Raw genomic sequence first — 25,936 nt, forward strand, 5'->3', positions numbered from 1 at the left:
ATTCGATCGGTGAGGCCTGGCACAAAGACGGCTTTCCACTGGTTCTATTGGCTTTGAGCACTATGGGACTTAACTGCTGAGGTCATCAGTCCCCTATAACTTAGAACTACTTAACCCTAACTAACCTAAGGACAACACACACATTCATGCCCGTGGCAGGATTCGAACCTGCGACCGTAGCGGTCGCGCGCCACCAGACTGAAGCGCCTAGAATCGCTTGGCCACTCCGGCCGGCAGTCCATTACAGCAATATAATTGTCGTGTAACCACTCCGCCACAGGCCATGCATTATGAACAGGTGCTCGATCGTGTTGAAAGATGCAGTCACCATCCCCGAATTGCGCTTCAACAGTGGGAAGCAAGAAGGTGCTTAAAACATCAATGTAGGCCTGTCACAGTGATAGTGCTACGCAAAACAACAACTGGTGCAAGCTCCCTCCTTGAAAAATACGGCCACACCATAACATCCCCGCCTCCGAATTTTACTATTGGTATTACGCACGCTGGCAGATGACGTTCACCGAACATTCGCCATACCCACACCCTGCGAACTGATCGCCAAATTGTGTACCATGATTCGTCACTCGACGCAACATTTTTGCACTGTTCAGTCATCCAATGTTTACGCTCCTTACACCAAGAGAGGCGTTATTTGGCATTTACCGGCGTGATGTGTGGCTTATGAGCAGCCGCTCGACCATGAAATCCAAGTTTTCTCACCTCCCGCGTAACTGTCATAGTATATGCAATGGATCCTGATGCAGTTTGGAATTCCTGTATGATGTCTGGATAGATGTCTGCCTATTACACATTGCGATCCTCTTCAACTGTCGGCGGTCAACATACGAGGTCTGCCTTACGTTTTTGTGCTGTACGTGTCCCTTCACGTTTCCACTTCACCATCACATCGGAAACAGTGGACCAAGGGATGTTTAGGAGTGTAGACATCTCGGGTACAGACGTATGACACAAGTGGCACTAATCACCTGACCACGTTCGAAGTCCGTGAGTTTCGCGGAGCGCCACATTCTGCTCTCTCATGATGTCTAATGACTACTGAGGTCGCTGGTATGGAGTACCTGGCAGTAGGTGGCAGCACAATGCACCTAATATGAAAAACGTATGTTGTGGATGACTGGATACTTTTGATCACATAGTGTACCCCCCATAATTTACGGGAATTGCGTGACCTGTTCGTAGACAGCTGGTGTCACATATCTCAGAAAACGTACCCTAGATTTTTCCAATTCATTGTATGCACAATCTCTGCTATACTGCATTCCAAACGTGGACCAAATAGTTATTAAGCACGTGGTCGTAATATTTCGGCTCATTATTGTTTGTTTACCGATGTTGTCTATCCTCATTGTGCTGGCCCTCTTTATTGCAATATTTAATATTTCGAATCTTCGAGACGGAATGAAACTGTATTCTAGATCGGGACTGTTACCTATTTGCGTAGCAGTAAAAGAACTTGCTGAAAGTGAAATTACATAATTGCATTAAGTGTTGGGTGTACTAGAAATCAAGCTTTTTACGATTGAATTCTCTCTTATTCATGGCGTGCCTTACTGTCGCTTTGAGTAGCGTTCCTTCACAAAGTTTGTGTGTCTTTCTTTTCTTTTTTTTTCGTTCAACCAGCTACTCCGAATTTACTCTTAAATTTTATTTTCTCTTGGTTGGTGCTATAGTTGTCAGTTATGAAGCAATAAATACAGCATCAATGTAGCTATCAACTAAAATCGTATTTCCTTTGTTACAGGTGAAAGCTAGCCACGTGCATGGGTGCAGATTCGCGTAAGTAATGCTTGTTACCCACTTGTACCATGATGTAGCATATGAAAACTATTCGTTTCATAATGTCAAATGGGTTATTTCCAATTCCTCCTGGTTTTTGACTTACTTGTGCAAAGAGAGTGATGGCCTCACAAATGAAACCAAATCATTTAATCCTCACGTGATTCAGTGTGTGCGTGTGGTTATAGCTACAGAACATTGCGCATTGTGACTGAAATTTCTAACGTTTCTCGTGGGCTCCAAGGTTAGTTGAGCATGAATCACACAGTAAAATACGTATAAGCCATAATCTGAACTGTACAGTAATTATTTTTCTCTTTCTGTCTTTCTGAGTCGACACTATGTTATGCAACTGTCCCGAAACGCTTTAAATTGCAACACCTGCGCCATTTTGCGTTTGCTCAGATAATTCATCGTTCCGGTATAAATTTAATGGTATTCTATTCGTTTCAGATAATGGGTACGCTGACGGAAGGTAACCTTCCATTACAATCGGAATAATACATTAAAGAAAATCGTAGTAGAAATATAAAATACGGCGCCAAATTCAAAATAAAATCCAATAAATTGAAGGAAAAGTGAAATTTTTGCGGGAAATACTCGCAAATGATGTGGCACTGTCATACATGAAATAACGAATTACTAGGACGTACGCTTGTGATACCTCATATGGATGTAGGCTAACAAATAAACTACTTTCTCCAATGTACAGTGAATCAGTTACGATATGTCAATCAGTTAGTATCCTTCTGTTGGATCTAATATGGAAAGTCTTCAGGTTGACGTGCAAATAAACTGGAATTCACTAATCGTTATCAAAAATGAAAATTCCATGCCTATCCCTTCAGCCGGAACGAAAAAGTCATCAGTTTTGACTACATGAAGTAGTCAAGTAGCTGAAAGATCATTTAATAGTGCTTCAATATCTCTCATACGTGATATGACGTCAGTTCAGTGACTCACTGTTACCATACGTAACACATCAGCGACCAGCGACGGAACAACATATGTCGTCTTGCCTTACTCACTTCCTGAGAAACTAGTTAGTATGCAAAGCTATCGTACACAATTTTATCGTTAGCCTCCAACCATAGCTCAATGTGCGTAAACCTAATCATCAGAATAACTTTCACCTTAGGAATCACTTTATCTGAGATCACAACAAGATGGCGGGATTCTATTTGAGGCACATTTAAGTAAACCATGAATAAAATAAATAACCTTTCTGGAAAATCGCTGTGCAGCACGTGTTGTTGATAATAAATGTTATATTTCTCATAAGCATGGACAGAAGTTACATTCTGTTAGGGAGAACGTGTAAGACAATTTATGCAGTTCTGCTCTAGGTAGGAGCCAGGCGTTCACCTGTTTTGAACTGCAAGCACCTCTTTATATTAATAAATGTAGGTGAACAAGGGTTCGAACCAGATTTCTCTTAAATGCAGCGACTAAGGTGGGAGTAGTTTTTAACACACTGTGATCGTAATCCTAAGTAGTTGGAGAGAGAATATTAATGACAGATACGTACTAATAATTTCTTAAAGGAGATCATTGTCGCCATCGACCGCAAAATTAATCATTTATAAAATATTCTACTGCAATTGCAATTTCGGCCACGTGGCCATTATCAAATGCAGTAGTTCGAAAAGTGCGCTTCAGGGCACATAAAAACTTTTCGCAGTGCTTCACTTGATAACGGACACAAGGGCGAAATTGGAATAGCGGATTTTACAATAAATAATTTTACAGTCAAAGATGACCGTAATATCCTTTAAAAATGTTTTGTGTTTGTCAGTCGCTGTTTTTATTTCAAAAATACTGGTTTCCGGAAATGTCAAATGAATTGATAGTTTCATTAAGACTGGTTACTCTGTAACTATGAGATATGATCTGAAGATGAGCGCCAGTGTCCCGTTATTATCAAGTAAAAATATCGACTGATAGAGGGAAAATAATGCTATCCTGTATAGAGAAAATAAGGCTTGCGGATAATTCACTTAACAAATACGTCCAGTTCTGTTTTTACTTAAAAAGTTGTACTTCATTGTGTAGTCCACCGCTGAAAAATTAGTCAGTTCTAGTAATTGTTTGTGTTCATATTTACAATGAATGGCATAGCTGGCGTCAGTCCGAAAGCGTATTCAAAAACACAGGTAAGATTGCTTCTCGTCGGTGTAGAACAGACGAAAAATAGTAGTACGAGAGATATTTTTGTGCATATGATGTCATTGTAGCTGCAAGTGTCTGTAATTTAGTAGACAAGGTACTCTAAAAATCGCCCTTAAAAAGTTCAAGAACTTGTATAGAGGACTGATTAGATAATATTTTGAAATGGAACCTTTGTCCGGACACATACCGTTTCCGCGCCTCAACTATTTGAAAACACCCTCGTAACGCGACCACTTTCATACATAATTTTTTAGGCATGACCCAGTACATCAATTGTTTTACAGTTCCAGTCATTAATAAGAAAATAAAAAAGAAACTTAATCAGTTTTCTCAAAGACTGTTGTTTACAGCTAAGCTTAATTTGCGTGTGCGGCGTCTCCTTGGAGCACTACAGTTACGCCTGCGGACGATGAAGATACCTTTTCTCGAAGCCATTGCGTAATTGTGGCGAAAAGAGTATGAGACGGAGACGCGTTGTAGATAATGAGGCTGATAAAAGCTACGAGCAGCTCTTCCATTACCGTGAGCTTTGCCACACAGAAACATCATGTCGGTGTATTCCGCAAACGTGTACGCAACCATGTTGCTCTAACACTCACTTGCCGGCCGCGGTGGTCTAGCGGTTCTTGGCGCTCAGTCCGGAACCGCGCGACTGCTACGGTCGCAGGTTCGAATCCTGCCTCGGGCATGGATGTTAGTGATGTCCTTAGGTTAGTTAGGTTTAAGTAGTTCTAAGTTCTAGGGGACTGATGGCCACAGATGTTAAGTCCCATAGTGCTCAGAGCCATTTGAACCATTTTTGAACACTCACTTGCATGAGGTCCGAACCAGGTCGGAGAGGTAGGATGGACGTCAAGTGACACCACAGCGGATCCGGCGTAAACACCCAGCATCCTATCGCAAACCCACCAAGCAAATACGTTTTCAAACGGCTGCAGCACAGAAACTTTACGTTTCTGGACATCGGCTCCAGTTCAAATTTTCGTTTACTCAGTCTCGTAGTCCTAGAAGTTTGTCGCCTCATAAACAAAGTAAGAGCCTATGGAATATAAGACCAGCTGAGTGGCTGGATTGAAGAGTTTTTAGCAAACAGAACACAGCATGTTGTTCTCAATCGAGAGACGTCTACAAACATTAAAGTAACCACCGGCGTGCCACATGGGAGTGTTATGGGACCATTGCTTTTCACAATATATATAAATGACCTAGTAGATAGTGTCGTAAGTTCCATGCGGCTTTTCGTGGATGATGCTATAGTATACAGAGAAGTTGCAGCATTAGAAAATTGCAGCGAAATGCAGGAAGATCTACAGCGGACAGGCACCTGGTGCAGGGAGCCGGCCGAAGCGGCCGTGCGGTTCTAGGCGCTGCAGTCTGGATCCGCGAGACTGCTACGGTCGCAGGTTCGGAGGCTGCCTCGGGCATGGATGTGTGTGATGTCTTTAGGTCTTTAGGTTTAACTAGTTCTAAGTTCTAGGGGACTAATGACCTCAGAAGTTGAGTCCCATAATGCTCAAAGACTTTTTTTTTTTTTTTTTTTTTTTTTTTTTTTTTTTTTTTTTGCAGCGAGTGGCAACTGACCCTTAACATAGACAAATCTAATGTATTGCGAATACATAGAAAGAAGGATCCTTTATTGTATGATTATATGATCGCGGAACAAACACTGCTAGCTGTTACTTCTGTAAAATATCTGAGACTATGCGTACGGAACGATTTGAAGTGGAATGATCATATAAAATCAATTGCGTTTTATTGGGAGAGTCCTTAGAAAATGTAATCCATCAACAAAGGTGAGTGCGTACTCGTTCGACCTTTACTTGAGTATTGCTCATCAGTGTGGGATCCGTACCAGGTCGGGTTGACAGGGGAGATAGGGAAGATCCAAAGAAGAGCGGCGCGTTTCGTCACAGGGTTATCTGGTAAGCGTGATAGCGTTACGGAGATGTTTAGCAAACTCAAGTGGCAGACTCTGCAAGAGAGGCGCTCTGCATCGCGGTGTAGCCTGCTGTCCAGGTTTCGTGAGGGTGCGTTTCTGGATGAGGTATCGAATATATTGCCTCCCCCTACTTATACCTCCAGAGGAGATGACGAATGTAAAATTAGAGAGATTCGAGCGCGCACGGAGGCTTTCCGGCAGTCGTTCTCCCTGAGAACCATACGCGACTGGAACAGGAAAGGGAGGTAATGACAGTGGCACGTAAAGTGCCCTCCGCCACACACCGTTGGTTGGCTTGCGGAGTATAAATGTAGATGTAGATGTAAGGGTAATTTTAGAGCACTGTGTACGCTTTTACGGCGTTCGTGATTTATGCCTCCACGCATGTACTGTACTATCACATTCTCTTTTTCGGAAAATGAGCATGGACGAGCGAACTCACAGACGAAAGGGTTCATGGAGGGGAACTGGTTCTGTCAGTGTTTGCAAAACAGGTTTGCCGCCCAGTAGCTCCAGACAAGCTATTATTTTGAAATACGCCGAAGAGGAGAGTGTAAGTGTTTTATTGTTGGTGCGGTGATGCAGTGATGACGCAAGCTGCAGGAGGAGGGAAAAAGGGGGGGGAGGGGTGTTGGGGAGGATGCTGAGCTCAGGAAAAACAGATAGACCGCAAAGTATTTACGACAAGTGGCGTGGGAAAAACCACGCGAGGCGATCTGCTGAGATGAGTGGAGGCGGCTGCACGCGGCGGGACACGTGAGCAGCGGGCAGTGGGCTCGCAGGCAGGCAGGGTGGCCGTGACCGCCAGGCCGCAGCGAGACGCGGCTGGAGCGAGGACGCCCGCCACGCCCCGATCTCTGCCGCTGCACGCCACAGCTGGCCGTGCCGGCTCCACCCGGCAGAGGCTAGCCGCAGCAGCTCTTCATACTGAAAGTCTGCCCTCTGGTAATGAACTTTAACGTGGGTGCTCATACGGTTTCTTTTCCGTTATTTTCATTTCATTCTCCTGCCCCACGAGAGAAGGGGTGTGCTGGCAACTGCACAATTTGCTGCTCTTGAGCCAATGGGTTACATAAAATGTGGTGTGCGTACTGTAAGAGCTTCGGTACACACACCATCAGATTATTTCACTTGTCGCTCTAATGAAGTAGGCGAGTGTCAGCAATATGTCTCGTGACGTGTTTATCTTCTGCCGTTAGGTCAGTCGATAGAAATGCCACTTGCACGCTTAGAGTAGCAGATTGACGGTGATCAACTTTAAACACAACTTGATTAATTTTCACACACATTCATTAAAATAATAACAACCATAAACATTACGTAACTTGATTCTGGATGCTATTTACAATTGACAACCTGAAGTTCGTTTGGTTTGGTACGTTAATCTTATTCTCTCATATATCTCTGATACTTGACAAAAGTGTCTACACCTTTATCTTCATGGCTATGTACAGGAATACGGTAATCTTGTTAGGCACAGACTGAAACTCGACTATAGACTGGTACAGATTAATGCAGACTGGTACAGACTGGTGCAGACAAATGCAGACTGACTAATCGGAGGTCTGTACACTTGTTATAATATCTCGCACATTCAGGTATCACTGCGCGAGTGTGGTCCGCAAGGAGAAAATGATCTACGTTAGCAGCAATCTCATTGGCTGCGTTACATATTAATATGTGGATCGGCGGAAGCAGAATTTGGTCGGTCTCTAAGGCAGCGCCATCTCGTAGTGCGGAGATGGACGGGCGGTGCACCTGCGCTGTTGTGCTTAGCGGAGCGCGCTCTAGTGGGAAAGTCGTGTACGCGCTGAATACGCGGAACTATGTACACAACATGAAACATCACTGGAAAACAGTACATACACAAATTATGGGGATAAAAGATGAATTTTCACATAAGGGGAAAAATTGGAGTAAAAATATACAAAAAAGGGGTATTTTGGTGAGGCACGTTTACATAGAGTCGACATACAGTTAAAATTGCACTGTAGGTACGAATAGCACAATTAAGAACAGCGTTCACGCTTTGGGATAACGACACTGATCACACACTTTACTTGTGTTATATACGCTGCGAGCACCAAACACGACAAAGTAACTGCGCTAAAAGTTGAAGGGCCTGCCAAAGGAGGGGAGAACAGAGAGGAGGGAGGGAGGGAGGAAAGAGAGATGGGGGCTTGATGGAGGAGGTACAGGGGGGGACAGGAGGCGGTGGAAGGGGTGGTGTCGGCATCACACCAAGGGACAGGAGATGGGGAAGGAGTCCAAGGACTGGGAAAGGATAAGTGTGAAGGATTGGGGGGGGGGGGGGGGGGGAGGAGTGGGAGCCCAAGGGAGGAGGGCAGGGGGAGGGTAGTCAGAATTGGAAGGAAGGATGATTATCTGGGCGGAGCACATCATTCGCGCTGGGGAGACGTTGGAAGTTCCTTTGGGAGAGAAGGTAGAGGATGTGGAGACGGAGGGAGGTTGGGACACATCGCTAAAGGCGCGGCAGAAGGAGGTGAGTTGAAAGAGTGACACCAGACACCATGGTGTGAAGAGGGGGGGGGGGGGGGGGAATCGGGACGGCAGTTGATGTAGAGAATACAGATGTGTTCAAGGAAAAGGAGGAGCTGTGGAAAGGGGATGAGAACATAGAGGACCCTCGTTGAGGATGTAAGATGGATGTGGAAAGCGCGGCAGAACGCATGGCATTAAAGGATTTGGAGGGCTTTATAGAATTTAGGAGGGGCTGAGATCTAGCCAACACTGGCATAACAAAGGATGGGGCGGATCAAGGATTTGTGTGTGTGAAGGATGGTGGAAAGGTTCAGTTCCCATGTCTTGGCAGACGGCAGTTTCAGGATGCACAGTCTTCTGCGGGCTTTCCATTGGATGGTAAGGAGACCGGGATTCCAGGTGAGGTGAAGGCTGAGGGTGAGGCCAAGATATTTAGTGGTGGGGTAAGTTGGATAGGGCAGTCATAGATGGTGAGGTAGAAATAATGGAGCTGGAAGGGAGGGGGTGATGCATCATATAATGATTGCCTGGGTTTTGGAAGGATTGATTTGAAGGAACCGATGGTTGCACAAGTGGTAAACTGGTTTAGGGGGGTTTGGAGGGAGTGTTGGGACTGTTAAAGGGTAGTATAGAAGGCAAGGAAGGTGGTTTTATCAGCATGGTTACACATGTTACATCTCTTATATCAAAACTGACCCACACGTAAGTAAACACAATCTCACAGTGAGGAAATTTGTCGTAAGTTCTTATGGGACCAAACTGCTGTTGTCATCGGTCCCTAAGCCTACACACTACTTAATCTAACTTAAACTAACTTATGATAAGGACAACACACTCACCCATGACCGAGGGCGGACTCGAACCTCCGACGGGGGAGCCGCGCGAACCGTTACGTAACACCCAATACCGTGCGGCTACACCGCTCTGCTCACCGTGAGGAGTAGAGTTTCGCAGTGGGAAGGATTTTCGCAGAACGCAATAGAAGAAACGAGAGGAGGGGGCGGTTAACCTGAATTAACCAAGACAAAACTGAACTTAGGATCCGCACTTTAGATCTTACCCAAACAAACGGCACATCGGGCACACAACGATCAGTACTCACATAGGAACCGAAAGTCGCAAACACTGCGCGAGGGTGCTACGGTCACAAGAGGGCGTTGCTATACAAATACGGGCACAGCGCGCGGAGACCGTCGCCATTCACGCCGCGGAAACGTTGACAGTAACAAGGCTAGCTATACGTACCGCGAAATGACTGCGATGCATTTGATTTGCGGCACGGGCAGGTGCTACGTATCGCGCGAAATATCCCGAAAGAAAGGTGTCGTGCCACACATTGTTCGCCACCATGTATCGCCGATTGTGCGAAACGGGCTCGCTCCATGTGCACACGCCTGATGTTGGTCGCAAGTGAACAACACATTTGCGGCGGAGAAGGCGTTCTCGAAAGGGTGCAGCGTGCGCAGCAAACAAGTACACGCACTACTGATATACCTAACATTCCGTCTGGACCATTGTACACGACGGAGGACTGCATCCGTTTAATCTCTAACGCGTCCAGGCATTGCAACTGGGTAACTACAACAAGTCCGTGGAGCGTGCTCGGCTAACCTACTTGGTAAGGCGACAGCTCGCCATAAGCGGGAAATCCGGGTTCACATGTCACCGATAGGTATAATAGCTATAACCAACACAGCTGATGCTCAAAGAATTCGCAATCAACGAATATATATCGAAAAGAAAATTTTTCGTCGGCTGTAGGATCGTCAAGTAAAAAGTGCTAACTTTGTAATTGGATAATATCGTCTTCTCAATCTGTGTTACGAGCGTAATCTTCTTTTTATCAACAAGTTGAGAGAGAGAGATAGATGGATACAAATAGATAGATAGATAGATAGATAGAGAGAGAGAGAGAGAGAGAGAGAGAGAGAGAGAGAGATAGAGAGAGAGGTGCCACTCATTACAAAGGACCACGTCGCTCGATCGCTCGACAGTCCGTTACGATAATCCAAACACTAATTTTCCTCGTAGTCAACAGTATCATCACCTCCTTTACCTGACAAAACGTTGACGCCATTTAAGTAGCTCATTCTGAGGTGAAAATCTACAAACTTTACAAAACTGTATCATCCACGTTATATGTTTCACAATAATTAAAATGTACTTCAACTGTACAATTTGTCATCATTATTTGCGTTGCAATTTACCCTGATCAGTGAGGTACGTTAAAAGAACTTGTCATTACGTAACGCCAATATGTGAGTCATCACAATGCTGGAAGCAGAAGGGGGCTAAAGGCTGCTACTTTCTACTGACTGCAGTGTGTGATAATGTAAAGTTTTGATTTCAGACGGCCATCCGACAGAACTATCAGGAGTGAGTGACCGGAGTCTCAGACTTTCGAACTACACGATGTGTAACGTCATGGAGCAAGGTGCGAGCAAGCGACCCGGATCTGCCTCTCGTCTCGCCCGATCTTAATCCATGTAGCGGACGTACTTAGGGAATTCCCCCGCACTGCACACGATAAAGTTCACTCCCGTTCCGTAACACTCGAGTGGCACATAAAGACCAGATAACAGAGACGTAATGATGCCTGGAAATTCACTGCCATGCAGGTCCGTCTTGTAATTTGAGTTTCAATTCGTGCAGTACCTGGAAAGAGAAGCTGTCTTCGCGAGATAGAAAACCCAGAGGATCATATATTTTATAGCTTTTGTCAGTCTGTTTTCCTTTACCGAGCTGTTGAAAGTGGCAACAGATGCTTTTTTTTCTATTTTCTCCTACCATGTTGTTACGTATTTTCATTTTATTTTACGAAACCCCTTTTCCTTAATTTTTGCACTTCTCCCGTTGTCAAATTTACCTGGTCACTTGTTGCTCTGTATTTGTTGTAGGTGTCATAATATGAGCGCTATCTTTGGTTTCGGTATCTAGTAATATCTTCTGCTTCTTAAGCTACTCGCCCTACCGTTTATTCCTGACTATTTGTTTCTTTGTATTATTTGCAGATGTCATATATGAGTCCTGTCATAAGTTCACGTATCCCAATGGTACAACCGTTCTGCAATGTTAAAGATCTATGGCCTATTTCTGCTTCAGCGATAAATATGTACAGAGGGCTCTCCAGTGAACTATTGATTAAGCTAAGTGACATAAATGTCCCCAGACGGCTAGATTTCTGTAGTTTTCTGACATTAACGGGGAATAACAAGGTTTTCCTCTAATGTCTGATTTCTTCCATGTCAACCAACTAGTAGAATCTGCCTGCAGCGATTACATCAATGGTGGAGTAAAGGAGACCTTCCCCCTGTTCTTCCCCGCTTCTTCTCATGTCCCACCCCCTTGGCAATAATGTGCGTGGCAACAGAAAACTTGAAAACGTTACAGCGACGTCAATGGTACTTTGAACATTTCTCCTCTTCTCCTCCTCTTTTTTTCGTCTCCTCTTCCTTGGCAGTAGTGTGGTGAGAACAGAATCCTCGGAAGTATTATAATGCTTTAATTTACGTATACACTATCTAATGAATTACATGATCGGATGAATGGAATGGACAGAATATAGAATATTGATTGAGAGTAAATACAAGAAAGATGAAAGTAATGAGAAGTAGCAGAAGTGAGAACAGGAAGAAACTGAATATCAGGATTGATAGTCACGAAGTAGACGAAGTTAAGGAATTCTGCTACCTAGGCAGCAAAATAACCAATCACGAACGGAGCAAGGAGGACCTCAAAATCAGACTAGCACTGGCAAAAAGGGCACCCTGGCGGAGAGAAGTCTGCTAGTATCAAACATAGGCTTTAATTTGAGGAAGAAATTTCTGACAATATACGTTTGGAGCACAGCGTAGTATGCTAATGAAACATGTACTGTGGGAAAACCAGAACAGAAGAGAATTGAAGCATTTGAGGTGTGGTGCTACAGACGAATGTTGAAAATTAGGTGGACTGATAAGGTAAGGAATGAGGAGGTTCTGCGTAGGATAGGAGAGCAAAGGAATATGTGGAAAACACTGATAAAGACAAAGTACAGGATGATATTACTTATGTTAACGGACTGATTTCCATGGTACTAGAGATAGCTGTAGAGGGCAAAAATTGTAGAGTAAGACAGAGATTGGAATACATTCAGCAGATAATTGAGGACGTAGGTTGCAAGTGTTACTCTGAGGTAAAGAGGTCGGCACAGGAGAGGAATTCGTGGCGGGCCGAACCAAACCTGTCAGGAGACTGATTGAAAAAAAAAAAAAAAAAACTGTCTGATCAAACGTATCCGGACACCTATTAGCAGACTTTAATATGGAGTGAGTCCGCGATTTGTCTTTATGACGACTTGAATGCAGTTAGGGACACTCTTAATAAGATGTCTGAATGTCTGTGGAACAATGGCAGTCCATTCTCCTCAAAAGCCGAAACTAGAGAAAAAATTACTTTTGGACGGTGGGGTCTGGATCTAATTCAACGTTCCGAGTCATCATAGAGGCATTTAATTGGGTTCAGGACGAGACTCTGGACCGGCCAGTTCCCTCCAGTAAACTGTTGTCCACAAACCATTGCCTCACACAAGCTCCTTTATGACAAGAAGCGTTGTCATGCTGGTACAAAGTGTCATCGTCTCCGAACTATTCCTCTAATGTATGCAGCACACAATACTGTAAAATAGGTCCATATCCTCCCACATTTAGCTTTTTATTAAGAGGAAGACGGGCAGCACAAGCTTAACCACACAAGCTAACCACGAATAACCATCTCCTTCGTACTTCACACTTGACATTACGTGTAGTGGCAGGTAACGTTCTTCAGCATTCGCCAAATGCAAACGCTTCCACCGGATTGCCAACGCTATAGAGTTATCAGTCGCCACTCTTTTTCAATCATCCATTGTCTAGTGGCGGTGCTCTTTACATCGCCTCAAGCGTCGCTAACCATTGGTTAGAGAAACGTCTGGTTCATGAGGAGCTGCTCGACCCATTGTACCCCAACTCACTACCCAGAGTCTTTGCACCAGCTGTGCTGCTGGTAGCACTTTGGAACTCCCGAATGATTCCCACCACTGGTTTAGTGCGATTTTCCTAAGACAACTGTGTAATGCTCGATGGTCCCCTTCCGTCAGTACATGAGGTCCACCTGGTCTTGTTTTAACTGTGGCTGTTCCACGTGCCAGTCGCATCGTCAACAGTCGACGAGGTCATCTCTAGAAAGGCTGAAATGTCCCTTATGAATCAGTTACTCTACTGACATCCAATGAGTAGTCCATGTCCGAAGTCAACGAGCTGTCCTGACTGAACCCAAACTGCTTTTGCCGCTTCTCTACTGACGACACAACACTCCCTGCCTGCTTTTATACCGGCGAATCCGTCTCCTTTGACATCCAGTGGTCTGTTCCCCATTATACAGGAGTGTTAGGATATTTTTGATCATATAGCGGAGTCCACCAGAAAAATGTATACTTGTCAGGCACTAACGAGATATCGATATTGTCGTTAGATTTTAGTTACGAGTGTGTTGTAGTATGGTCTTTGGCTCAACAAACGTTAGTACTTTCATTTCTGTATTGAGAAAACAAGGTGGGTGGAGTATGCTTGACGTTCGAGCAACGAAAGTGTATTGTGAAGTGGTATTTTATGTTTGATAATGCCGTTGAAGTGCAATGTCACTGGAGGCGAGAGTTTGAAACATAACCGTCAACCGGCCTAACAATTATACCAATAATTGACAAGTTTGAGCCGGCCTCTGTAGCCGAGCGCTTTCAGGCGCTTCAGTCCGGAACCGCGCTGCTGCTGCGGTAGCAGGTTCGAATCCTGCCTCGGACATGGATGTGAGTTATGTCCTTAGGTTAGTTAGGTTTAAGTAGTTCTAAGTCAAGGGGACTGATGACCCCAGATGTTAAGTCCCATAGTGCTTATAGCCATTTGAACCATTTGACAAGTTTGAATTGCGTGGAACGATTTGTGATATTCACAAAGGAAGATCAGGAAGCCAGCTCACAGCTACAAGTCCTGCTTCGTCGGCTCTCGTTTTGGAAACGATTGTTAATTCGCCACAGAAGTCTGCTAGGCAATGTGCACGTGAGTGGGGGTTAGCAGTACAAGTGTACGAAGAATTCTGAAAGCTGCAAAGTGGAAAGTTTGCACTCCACGATTACTGCACGCTGTTAATGATGACGATCCTGATCGCCGAATGAAATTTTGCAAATGGTATCAGCAAATGGTAACTGATGACGAAAAATTTGTGGCGAAGATAATGTGAAGTGACGAGGCACAATTTAAACTTAATGGAACCGTGAATCGGCATAACAGTGTGTACTGGGCACCGGGAAATCCGCATGTTTACGTGGATAAAGCGGTCAATCTACTAGGGGATCTTGTGTGGCGTGGACTATCATCTAGGTGTTTAGTAGGACCCTTCATCTCTGATGCTACCTGTCACTGGAGAAGTGTACCTGGAAATGTTATGCACATCAATTTTGCCACGTATACGTGCGCTTTATGGAGCTGATGAAGAGGTCTTCTCCCAACATGACGGGGCACCAACACCCTACCACCTAGCCGAACGAGCTGTCGTGCATGAAAATTTTAAGGGGCATTGGATTGGACGAAGGGGGCCGATTGAATTCCCTCCACGGTCGCCAGATCTAACATCTAAGGACTTTTACTTGTGGGGAACTGTGAAAGATAACATTTGTCGACGTAAGCTATGCACGCTGGAGGAAATTCGCCAGGAGATTACAGCGGCATGTGCAGCGATATCCACTGTAACATTGGCTGACGTAGTTGCCGCGACCGCTCGTCGTTCTGCTATGCGTATAGGGCTGATGGTATTTATGCGGAGGTCCAGGGTTGACTTTTCATTAACGCTAGGGATTATCCCTCATAGTGAGGGCTAGAACAGTTTGCACTTACCCTCGCAAGACCGACTGAAGAGCTACTTGATTGAGAATTTGTGGCTTCAACGTCTGCAAAGCGTCAACGCCGGGAGATCGACGAGATGACGTCATACCATTCCATGCCGCTTCAGAATGACGCCTTAGTTCAGAGGATGACACGGTGGCCGGTCGGTATCACTAAAGCTTAGCAAATAATCGCGGAATTAGTTTCATTAGGATGACGAAGGTTTCCAGACGTAGCAACAACACCACCATTGACTGTGTGAATTAGTTTTAATTAATTGCAACTGGTTTTGGTGATTCACCATTTTCAAGCTCCTCTGCAGTATAGTGTCATCACGTTTACAGTGGGTATCATCATAATACCTCTACTTATTTAACTGTTGTCTTCTTCAGAGGTATTCTCTCTTTATATATTTAACAGGTCGTGTTTTTGAAGTTGTTATATGTTTTGGTTTGTTACAAAGTTATGTCTCAACATGTAAAGAAGAGAAATAATAATAATAATAATAATAATAATAATATAATAAAAATGATGATGATAAGTAAAAGTTATGGGGAGCGGGGGTTGAAAGAAATAAACATCCAGGAACGTATTATGTGTCTATACCATTGTTGGTACACTTATATACAAATGTCAATATGCTCTGGAACGGAATCAGAGCACGTTCTCATTCTGTTTCTAGTTTTTATATTGTTTTAATTTTTTGTGTGTGCTTGGAAACCGTCTCGGAAGAATACTTGGACTGTAACACTTTACGGGTTATCCACCTCCCTTTGATGCGCATCTTCTCGTCTCCGTCGCCGAAGTGGAACTGGAAGTTGCGCAGACGTGGAGCTGTCGTGGTGCAGCAGGTTATGCCTCGTGTTCACCGTGGTTTTGGTTGCACACAGACATTCTGTGACGCAACATTCGCATTCGCACCTTCCTCGCCAGTAGATGCACTCGTCAGACTTCGTTATTCACACTGACGCTCCTGTGTTGATGCTGTGATGGATGGAAGGGGTTCTGTAATTACCGTACCATGGCAATTTTTTTTGTTTTCCATATCGGGAAATCGTGTAAGCAACACTGAAACACTGTCTATTATTAACCACCGTTCGTTGTTTATTATGAGTTCGGATAGTGGTTGATTAGTCTGTATTGATTCCCTGATCCAAATAAAGACGTCACAGTTAAAAGTGTTCAAATGGCTCTAAGCAATATGGGACTTAACGTCTGAGGTCATCAGTCCCCTAGACCTAGAGCGACTTAAACCTAACTAACCTAAGGACATCACACACAGTCGGCTGATGTGGCTGAGCGGTTCTAGGAGCTTCAGTCTGGAACCGCGCGATCGCTACGGTCTCAGGTTCGAATCCTGCCTCGGGCATGGATGTGTGTGATGTCCTTAGGTTAGTTCTAAGTTCTATGAGACTGATGAGCTCAGATGTTAAGTCCCATAGTGCTCAGAGCCATTTGAACTATTTTGAACATCACACACATCCAAGCCTGAGGCAGGATTCGAACCTGCGACCGTAGCAGCCGCGTGCTTCCGGACTGAAGCGTCTACAGCCGCTCGGCCACAGCGGCCGGCCACATTTAAAAGTAATATCTCTTATGAAAAGAGCAGAAACCACCATCGTTAGTTGTTTATGTTTCGTCTGGTTGTAACACATCAACTCAACCACGGGCGCTGGTGGTTTCTACTCCTTTTATTAAGCAATGAAAGCATAATCACTGTACGTTGCAGAGAAATCTGAATTTGGTGAATTGTATCACCGAAACCGGTGGCAACTAAACAAAACTAATACTCTCAGCTGATTATTGTTGCTACACGTTTTGAAACAGCTGCTGTTTCATTATGCATTAAAAGATGGATGTACGGGAAAAGGTTTCCAGGGGGTTTGGGGAGATGTGGGAACTTTATCAGATGTCACAGAATACCCGGGTGAGTGAGGATAAAGGGATTCGAAAGCGAGCTGAAGTGCATAGCACTCAAGGATTTGGAGTGAGTGATAAAGCTTGAAAGGGGTGGAGATCAACGCATTTGTACAGCAGCCGAGCGGGGTAGCCGCGCGGTCTAGGTGTCGTTGTCACGGTTCGCGCGGGCCCCCCCGTCGGAGGTTCGAGTATTCCTGAGGGCATGGGTGTGTGTGTTGTCCTTAGAGTAAGTTGGTTTAAGTTAAATGAAGTAGAGTGTAAGCCTAGGGACCGATGCCCTCAGCAGTTTGGTCCCATAGGAACTTACCACCTACCTACAATGTGTACAGAGGTTGACAATGTTGTGGCTGTGTTTCATAACACTTTTCATGTACGACCACTTAGTAGTTTTAGTCTATTGAGGACTTTCTTTTGGATGATGTCCAGGTTGGTTACGCTAAAACTGCAGCTGTGAAACATGAGTACTGCAAATAAGAGAAGCTGTTTCGAGGAAACGTAGGATGCCGAAGCGAGATATGGAATGTTAATTACACTTTCTGCTGATTCCCATCAAATTACACGATGTTTTCAAGGCAGCATTATGAAAAGCTACGCAACAGAAGAGATCGGACAGAGTTAATTAAGCGTTCGTTAACGAGCAGGTCTGAGGGAAGACGTGGTACCACGATGGTGTGGAGTTGAAAAGGCTCTGTGTACCTACCAGTCGCTGCATCGCCGTGAGGACTTGATTACCCAATTACGCACGCGCCTCTTTCACGTGGGAGGCGTCGCCCGAGAACGCAGTTTGTGTAGTTAGATGGCGAAGCGCTCCCACACGGACGCGCTTCTCAGCTATTGTTTTCAGTTCCACCTGTGCAGGCTATAACTGAGTTATGAAAAGACATAAACCTTAACAGTCGTAGGCGCATAACGTTCTACACTTCTATTACATGTCCTTACACTAACTGTAATCTTTTTTTAACATTTTTGTGTGTGTAAACTCAGCGCTGTTCTTGCATTCAGGTCTCGGTTCAGGCCCGGACCTGGCGACCCTACTTTCTTGCTTTTTTTATTGTCTTTGTCAGGTTACCCTACTGGCCATTAAAATTGCTACACCACGACGATGACGTGCTGCAGACGCGAAATTTAAATGACAGGAAGAAGATGCTGTGATATTCAAAAGATAATAGCTTTTCAGAGCATTCACACAAAGTTGGCCCCGGTTACCGACGTCTACAACGTGCTGACATGAGGAAAGTTTATAACCGATTTCTCATACACAAATAGCAGTTGACCGGTGGTGCCTGGTGAAACGTTGTTGTGATGTCTCGTGTAAGGAGGAGAAATGCGTACCATCACGTTTCCGACTTTGATAAAGATCGGATTGTAGCCGACCGTGATTGCGGTTTATCGTATCGCGTCATTGCTGCTCGCGTTGGTCGAGATCCAATGTCTGCTAGCAGAATATGGAATCGGTGGGTTCAGGAGGGTAATACGGAACGCCGTGCTGGATCCCAACGGCTTCGTATCACTAGCAGTGGAGATGACAGGCATCTTATCCGCATGGCTGTAACGGATCGTGCAGCCACGTCTCGATCCTTGAGTCAACAGATGGGGACGTTAGCAAGACAACAACCATCTGCACGAACAGTTCGACGACGTTTGCAGCAGCATGGACTATTAACTCGGAGAACATGGCTGCGGAAACCATTGACGCTGCATCACAGACAGGAGCGCCTGCGATGGGGTACTCAACGACGAACGTTGGTGCACGTATGGCAAAACGTCATTTTCCCGATGAATCCAGGTTCTATTTAGAGCACCATGATGGTCGCATCCGTGTTTGGCGACATCACAGTGAACGCACCTTGGAAGCGTGTATTCGTCATCGCCATACTGGCGTATCACTCGGCATGATGGTATGGGGTGCCATTGGTTACACGTCTCGGTCACCTATTGTTCGCACTGACGGCACTTTGAACAGTGGACGTTACATTTCAGATGTGTTACGACCCGTGGCTCTACCCTTCATTCGATCCCTGCGAAACCCTACATTTCAGCAGGATAATGCATGACCACATGTTGCAGGTCCTGTACGGGCCTTTCTGGCTACAGAAAATGTTAGACTGCTGCCTGGCCAGCATATTCTCCAGATCTCTCACCAACTGAAAACGTCTGGTCAATGGTGGCCGAGCAATTGGCTCGTCACAATACGCCAGTCACTAGTCTTGATGAACTGTGGTATCGTGTTGAAGGTGCATGGGCAGCTGTACCTGTACACGACAGCCAAGCTCTGTTGGACTCAGTGCCCAGGCGTATCAAGGGCGTTATTACGGCCAGAGGTGGTTGTTCTGGGTACTGATTTCTCAGGATCTTTGCATCCAATTTGTGTGAAAATGTAATCACACGTCAGTTGTAGTATAATATATTTGTCCAATGAATACCCGTTTATCATCTGCATTTCGACTTGGTGTGGCAATTTTAATGGCCAGTAGTGTATTTTTGGGACTTTGTAAACTTTCGCACTGTTACTCGTCTGGGGTTTGTAGCGAGATCTCTATTAACAAGATTTTTGTTAGTGGGGACATGGACAATCTTCTGAGCAACTCATCGAAAAATGCGCTAGCAGGGTTTAAAACATGACGTTCTCAGTCGGGAGACTTTGACAATTACTAAAGGCAGTGAACTTCGTTGTTGTTCGCCCCAACCAGCGGCGGAAATGTTAGCACCTTATGCATTAAGAACAACACTCAGGGCACTTGTACCGAGCGAGATGGCGCAGTGGTTAGCACCCTGGACTCACATTCGTGAGAACGATGCTTTGAAACCGCGTCCGGCCATTCGGATTTAGTTTTTCCGTGATTTCCTTAAATCGCTTCAGGTAAATGCGGGGATGGTTTCTGTGAAAGGGCACGCCCGACTTCCTTCCCAATCCTTCCCTAATCCGATGAGACTGATGGCCTCGCTGTTTGGTCCCCTCCCCCGAATCAACCAACCGACCACGGCACTTGAAACACGAGCAGAGTACTATCTACTGCCCCGCACTCTCTGGTCAATAGTATCAGAACGCCGCTATTTAATGCAGAAGTGACTTATAGATGTCTCCCACCAGATGTAGGGGATCCCTACCTCGCAATACCTGTCAGGGCTCCCTTCCACTCTAATCTCCTACACCCACTTGATTCGAAACCGCACCCCTCACCACTCTTTCCTAGCCCCTCCTCCAAACATCCACCTACACATAACCCCTCCTACGCACTATCTCTGAATGCTGCATTTCTATAATACGCTTCTCCTTGGAGTTTACATCTACTCATCTGTGTATCTATTTTAATCAGTCAACATATTAGCCTTTCCATTTTACTTTATGCAGCTGTCTGTCTGGTTGTGTATATTCGTGTGGGCCTCTGGTTTTCCATTACCTGCGTCTATATTTTACCTAATCATCAAATCACGCTTTTATATTTTGAACATTTTTGCAAGGTGACTATCAATGGCCGTCGAGTAATGTATAAAATGCATGTTTGACCATGAGCTGCATTTATTTTAAACCCTAATATCGACCTGTTTCAGTCATGGACAATCATCACGGATAAGGGTTAAAATGGTTTAAGCCACAATATTACATTTGTCATTACAAAAATAACGTGCAGAGCATATCATGAATATCCATAAGGACACAAACATGCTAATACCAACTGTACACAGAACAGATCCTTCAGGGACGTTTCGACCATTCTAAAGCTGTCCAAGTCGAATACTGGTGATGAGATTATGAGGTAGAAACACGAAGGAACAATCACAGTTAAACCAATACCAGGCAGACATCAAGTAATGACGCGGCTGGGAACGTCGAGCACCACGGTGGGTGGTTGTAACCACCACGGAGGGTGGTTGTAAAGAGAAAAAAAGTAAAATCAGTGAGTCCCAGAGTGCTAACAGCGGTCCAGCTAAGTCAACGACTGTGCCTAGAGAAGTAGAAGAACAGATTACATTGGTCCAGCAGCTCCTTATAAGCCACAGATTCCTGTGGTCTGCGGTGAGTGACTCGTTGAGAACGCCACTGGACAGCGGATAACTGGGAACGAGTGATTTGCCGTAAGGAACCATGCTGTACCCTGTGACTATTCGAGAGAAGTCCGCCCCTGGTAGCTGAGTGGTGCCGGCACGGTAGCTCAGCGTGTTCGGCCAGAGAGCCGGTTGGCCTCTGTAATAAAAAACTGAGTGGCAGTATCAACCACCGAACTTGAACAGGATGTATTGCGACATCCGCAACGACCGATCACAACGATCAACAATGAAAAAAATTATTTTAAAAAAATAAAAAAGTGGTCAACGCGACGGAATGTCAAACCCAACGGCCCGGGTTCCATTCCCGGCAGGGTCGGGGATTTTTCTTTGTTCAGGGACTGGGTGTTGTGTTGTCCTTGTCATCATCATTTCCTCCCCATCGACACGCACGTCACCAACGTGGCGTGAACTCGGAAGAATTGCACCAGGCTAACGGTCTGCCCGCCGGGAGGCCCTAGCCACTCGGCAATTCCATTTCCATCCGAGGGAAAGGTTTGGGTTTGTGGAATGCATGGAGAACGCTACCTACCTTCATGTGTACTACCAGCAGTGGAGTACAGAATAGGTGTTACAGTGTTGGGGTTTTGTCCGTTGTTAGGTTGTGGTACCCTTAAGAAAACGCTAAATGCTTAAGCATATGAACATATTTCGCAGCACCTAGTGCTGTGTACAGCAGTGGAATAGTTCGGTGACAGTGACTCTGTATTAACGTGACAACGCATCCTATCAAAAGGCAGCATCGATGAGGCAATGGTTTGTCGACAGTAACATTCCTGAAATAGACTATGCTGTTGAGAAGCTAATGGAACTCTCTGGGGTGAGTTAGAACGTCGACTTCGCTCCACACCCCAGAGTACAACATCACTACTTTCTTTAGTTTCGGCGCTTGCTGTTAGTATGTTCGCTTCCAAAAGTCCTGTGTTGTCTACTGGAATTCATGACATGCTCCACACATGACACGTGTCCATTATTTAAATAATGACAGATGTAATGTTGTTGCTTAAACTGTTTTAACTCTAACCAGTGAAGAGGGACTGTGACTGAAACAGGTTGATATTTGGGTTTAAAATAAAAGCAGCTGACGGTCAAACATGCATTTACAATTTGTGTGATACATAAAAATTGCTTATTGTCCTTCTTTCGTTGAAATTAATTCAGATCTTCTTCAAGACATTTAAAAGTTAAATCCCTGAACTCTTTCAAAGCGTTTTCCCAGTCAACAAAAATCGCAGAAGATTTCTTACCTTTTCTTTTATTCCTAAAGGTCTAATCGCATCGCTTGTATTTTTGCCCCTTCTGAAGCCGAAATGTTATTCATCGAAAGTTGAGAGAGTACTTCTGAATTCAGTCGTGAAGTTTTAGTGGCAGTTTTGCCGAATCAGGCTTCAAAGTTATCCAATATTCTGTACATCTCGTGGCATTTGTTTTCTTCTGTATCGGCAGTATCACCGTTTTTGTGGAGTCTTCTGGCCACGCACCTCCCTCAAAAACGATACTGCATAAATTCAGTATTTCCGCATTTCCTTGATTTAAATCTTTGTTGAATTCCATCGGTTTTCCTTCTCCAGTCACTAGATTTTTACACTTCATGTCTGCAAGTGTCATCCCAACTTCTTCCGCCGTGACTGAAAATTCTTTTTCCTCTTCGAGTAATTATTTTTAATTCTCCATGAAGAAAGCATCTGCAGGAACTCTTGACTCACATAATAATAATAATAATAATAACAATGATGTTAACTATGTTGCTTTTACACTCTCAGTTATTTTCCAAGCAAATGATAGATGTGTAGATTTGAAGTGCAGACATCTCTCGCTCCGGAAACACAGAAAGACTACATGAAAAAATGCTGGCTACTGTCAGAAAGTAAGACTACATGAAAACATGCTGGCTACTACCAGCAACTCAGAGCACTCGCTCTTCGTAACGTAGCTCAGCCTGCCTACGTATACTATCTCCTGAGACAAAACATATGTTCTGCAAAGACCATTAAAGTGTGTAACGAGTGTGGCTGTGAGAGCAGCAAGGCCAGAGGAATCTGTTTCCACAAAGCAAAACAAAACGGCTTGGGAGCCGCCTCCGTGTGCCGAGTTGCGCCCCGTGGTTGCTTCGGCCTTGGGAGCGCTGCATCTCGGCACGTGATGCCGTGACGTCACTGGTGCTGCGCGACCAGCTGCACGTACACGTGCGAGCCGCGCGCCGCGACAGCTGTGTGCTCAGTCATTGCTGGAGCTGTTTGCATACAGTCCTACATACCTTAAACGCCAGCTTCCTCGTCCACAACTGCTGTCTGCTGGAAAAGTGGCACTGTATCGAGTCGTGTATGGCTTAAACTACATGTTGCAGTGGATGTGGGGCCCCAGTATTTATCCATTGCTCCAGATAGAAGTCAATGAATAGAACGAATGTACCATCGTTTGGAGCAATCAAATGGTTGTTCTTCTGGGACCATCCCTGTATTCGCCAAATAGGATTTCAATGGCTCCACGTGACTAGCGCCCGAGGGTACAGACGTGTTGCTTGCTCACCGGCGCAGTATCGTACTTTCAGGTCACTTTAGTTAGGAAACACGCTTGTTCGCAGTAAGACAAGCACCCAAACGCATTGTGCGACGGGGCCTGGAGCACCACGGGTTGCCAGCATGGCCATCATTCTTATGGTTTTCCGTATCGTGTCACGTCCACCTCGGTAGCTGCGCTGTCTGCGCGGCACAACGCCAGCTGAAGGGCCCCAAGATCGATTTCCAGCCGTGTCGGGTTCTTTCTGCTCTCGGGTATATGGTGCTGTAGTATTCTCACGATTGCATCGTCATAATTGACAGCCGCTATTGAGATGGCTGTATGGGCAAATCTCGAAAGCCAAAAAGATTAATAAAAAAAAAGAAACAGGAAACTCAGCAGCAGAGAGAGGTACGCCGACAGTGGTGCACCCAAAAGTAGTGGACACTGGAGTGACACCCTTTCGACTGAGACTCATATCTGTGTACAGCATCACAATGTATGTACATGCGTGTGAAGGCTCTAAGGGGCACGAAGGTTGCCCGACTGCATTTGTCATCGTCAAATGGACTCAGCACCTGATGTGATGGTAAAGGCTAACTATGGGCCTACAGTACTATCACCTGGGTTGGGATAGTCGTTAATTAGGTCAGCATCCATCACAAAAAAAGTGTGTGAAATCTTATGGGACTTAACTGCTAAGGTCATCAGTCCCTAAGCTTACACACTACTTAACCGAAATTATCCTAAGGACAAACATACACTCCCATTCCCGAGGGAGGACTCGAACCTCCGCCGGGACCAGCCGCTTAGGCCATGACTGCAGCGCCCCAGACCGCTCGGCCCATCCATTACATTCCAGGTCCCCATGACGTTATCTTCATCCTTGCTGTCGTGACCTACCTCGATATAGAGGTTGTTGCTATGCTGCTCAGGCCAGTCTTGCAGCCTCTGAAAACATTTAGTTGTGGGTCACCAAGAGACAGGCATGCCATGACTCGCTGCCAGCTGAACTCTGGCATAAGTTGAAGTGGAATGGAGTTACATATATGTAATCCAAGCTAGTTGACTAAGTATCCTGTAGGGTTAGAGCCGTTTCTACCAGAGGTGGCAGCCCTGTGTTCTAAATTTCGCCTGTGTATCCCTGTACAGGCTGTAACGGCTGTAAACGCAGATATTTTTGTATGCGGTACCTTAATATGTACGCGCATTAGTGTATTGGTTGCTTTTCCTCTGTATCGGTCTCCCCGCAAACACGTCACATAATTTACTACCTGATGTTTTCTGCACTGTCGTAACTGCACTACTGGACTACTCCTGCCAGTACGGACCAAACATTTTACATCCACGCTTCCACACTTCAACACCTGACTTCCTGCCCAGGGGAAAACTGCCATTAATGACTTACTCTTGCAACATGTACCTAAAAACATTCAACTTGCAAGGCTATAATTGACAGTCTGCAAATGACGTAAATACTGATGTATTGTTGTTCAGTACACCGTACTCAGTCAGAAATAGAAATTTCTGAACTTACACCCGTTACACTCTGTATAACATACAAATTTATTTCTGAGTTGCTTGTACGATTGTGTATACACATAACAAGGAAATTTTCGGTTTTTGCTGTCCTTACTGGTGTTACAATTTTAATCACTGGCAGTGTGTTTAAGTGTATATCACCGTGGCGCACATAGCGTCGTACTCGTAATTCAGGGCATTTAATTTATTTTTAGCTGAGCGCTTTAAATATGGTATGACAGATTCTGAATGGCAGTGAGACTTTGAGTAGCAAGGTGTGGGTAGGACGTGGTCAGTGGGGCAGTGCTGAGAACTGTCGGCTGACTAGAGGCTGTGCAGAGACGCGAGAGCAAGGCCGTCCGGTGCTGGGCGCGCCGCCTCTGCAATGTGAACCAGTTTTTCATCGTCCTACCTTCCCTCCCGTCTCCCCCATCCAATAAACATTCAGTGAGAGTCTTTCTTATTGCGGATGGAGCGCAAAGTATTGATGTGCCATCGTATTCAATTGCAATAAATTGGCCACCGACGCAGCTAATTACCACGAAGAGAGGAGTTTTAAAGTTATTTAGGCGGCGACTTTATTAGGAATGACCTGTTATCTCTGGAGACAGGAGAGGTAAAGGGATTGACCACAACCTGACATGATTCA

The 25,936-nt window shown here is 45.1% G+C and overlaps 1 protein-coding gene across 3 annotated transcripts in view; it reads left to right on the forward strand.

The window, feature by feature from the left end:
- LOC126365864 (uncharacterized) overlaps positions 1-25,936 on the forward strand; it is a 664,271-nt gene that overhangs the window by 413,080 nt on the left and 225,255 nt on the right. For all 3 annotated transcript variants that reach the window (XM_050008536.1, XM_050008537.1, XM_050008535.1), the window contains one exon: positions 1,763-1,797. The gene's annotated coding sequence lies outside the window, so the exon portion shown is untranslated. The remainder of the gene's footprint in view (positions 1-1,762; positions 1,798-25,936) is intronic.

Source organism: Schistocerca gregaria, chromosome 4 (assembly GCF_023897955.1).
Source record: "Schistocerca gregaria isolate iqSchGreg1 chromosome 4, iqSchGreg1.2, whole genome shotgun sequence".
Lineage (NCBI taxonomy): Eukaryota > Metazoa > Arthropoda > Insecta > Orthoptera > Acrididae > Schistocerca > Schistocerca gregaria.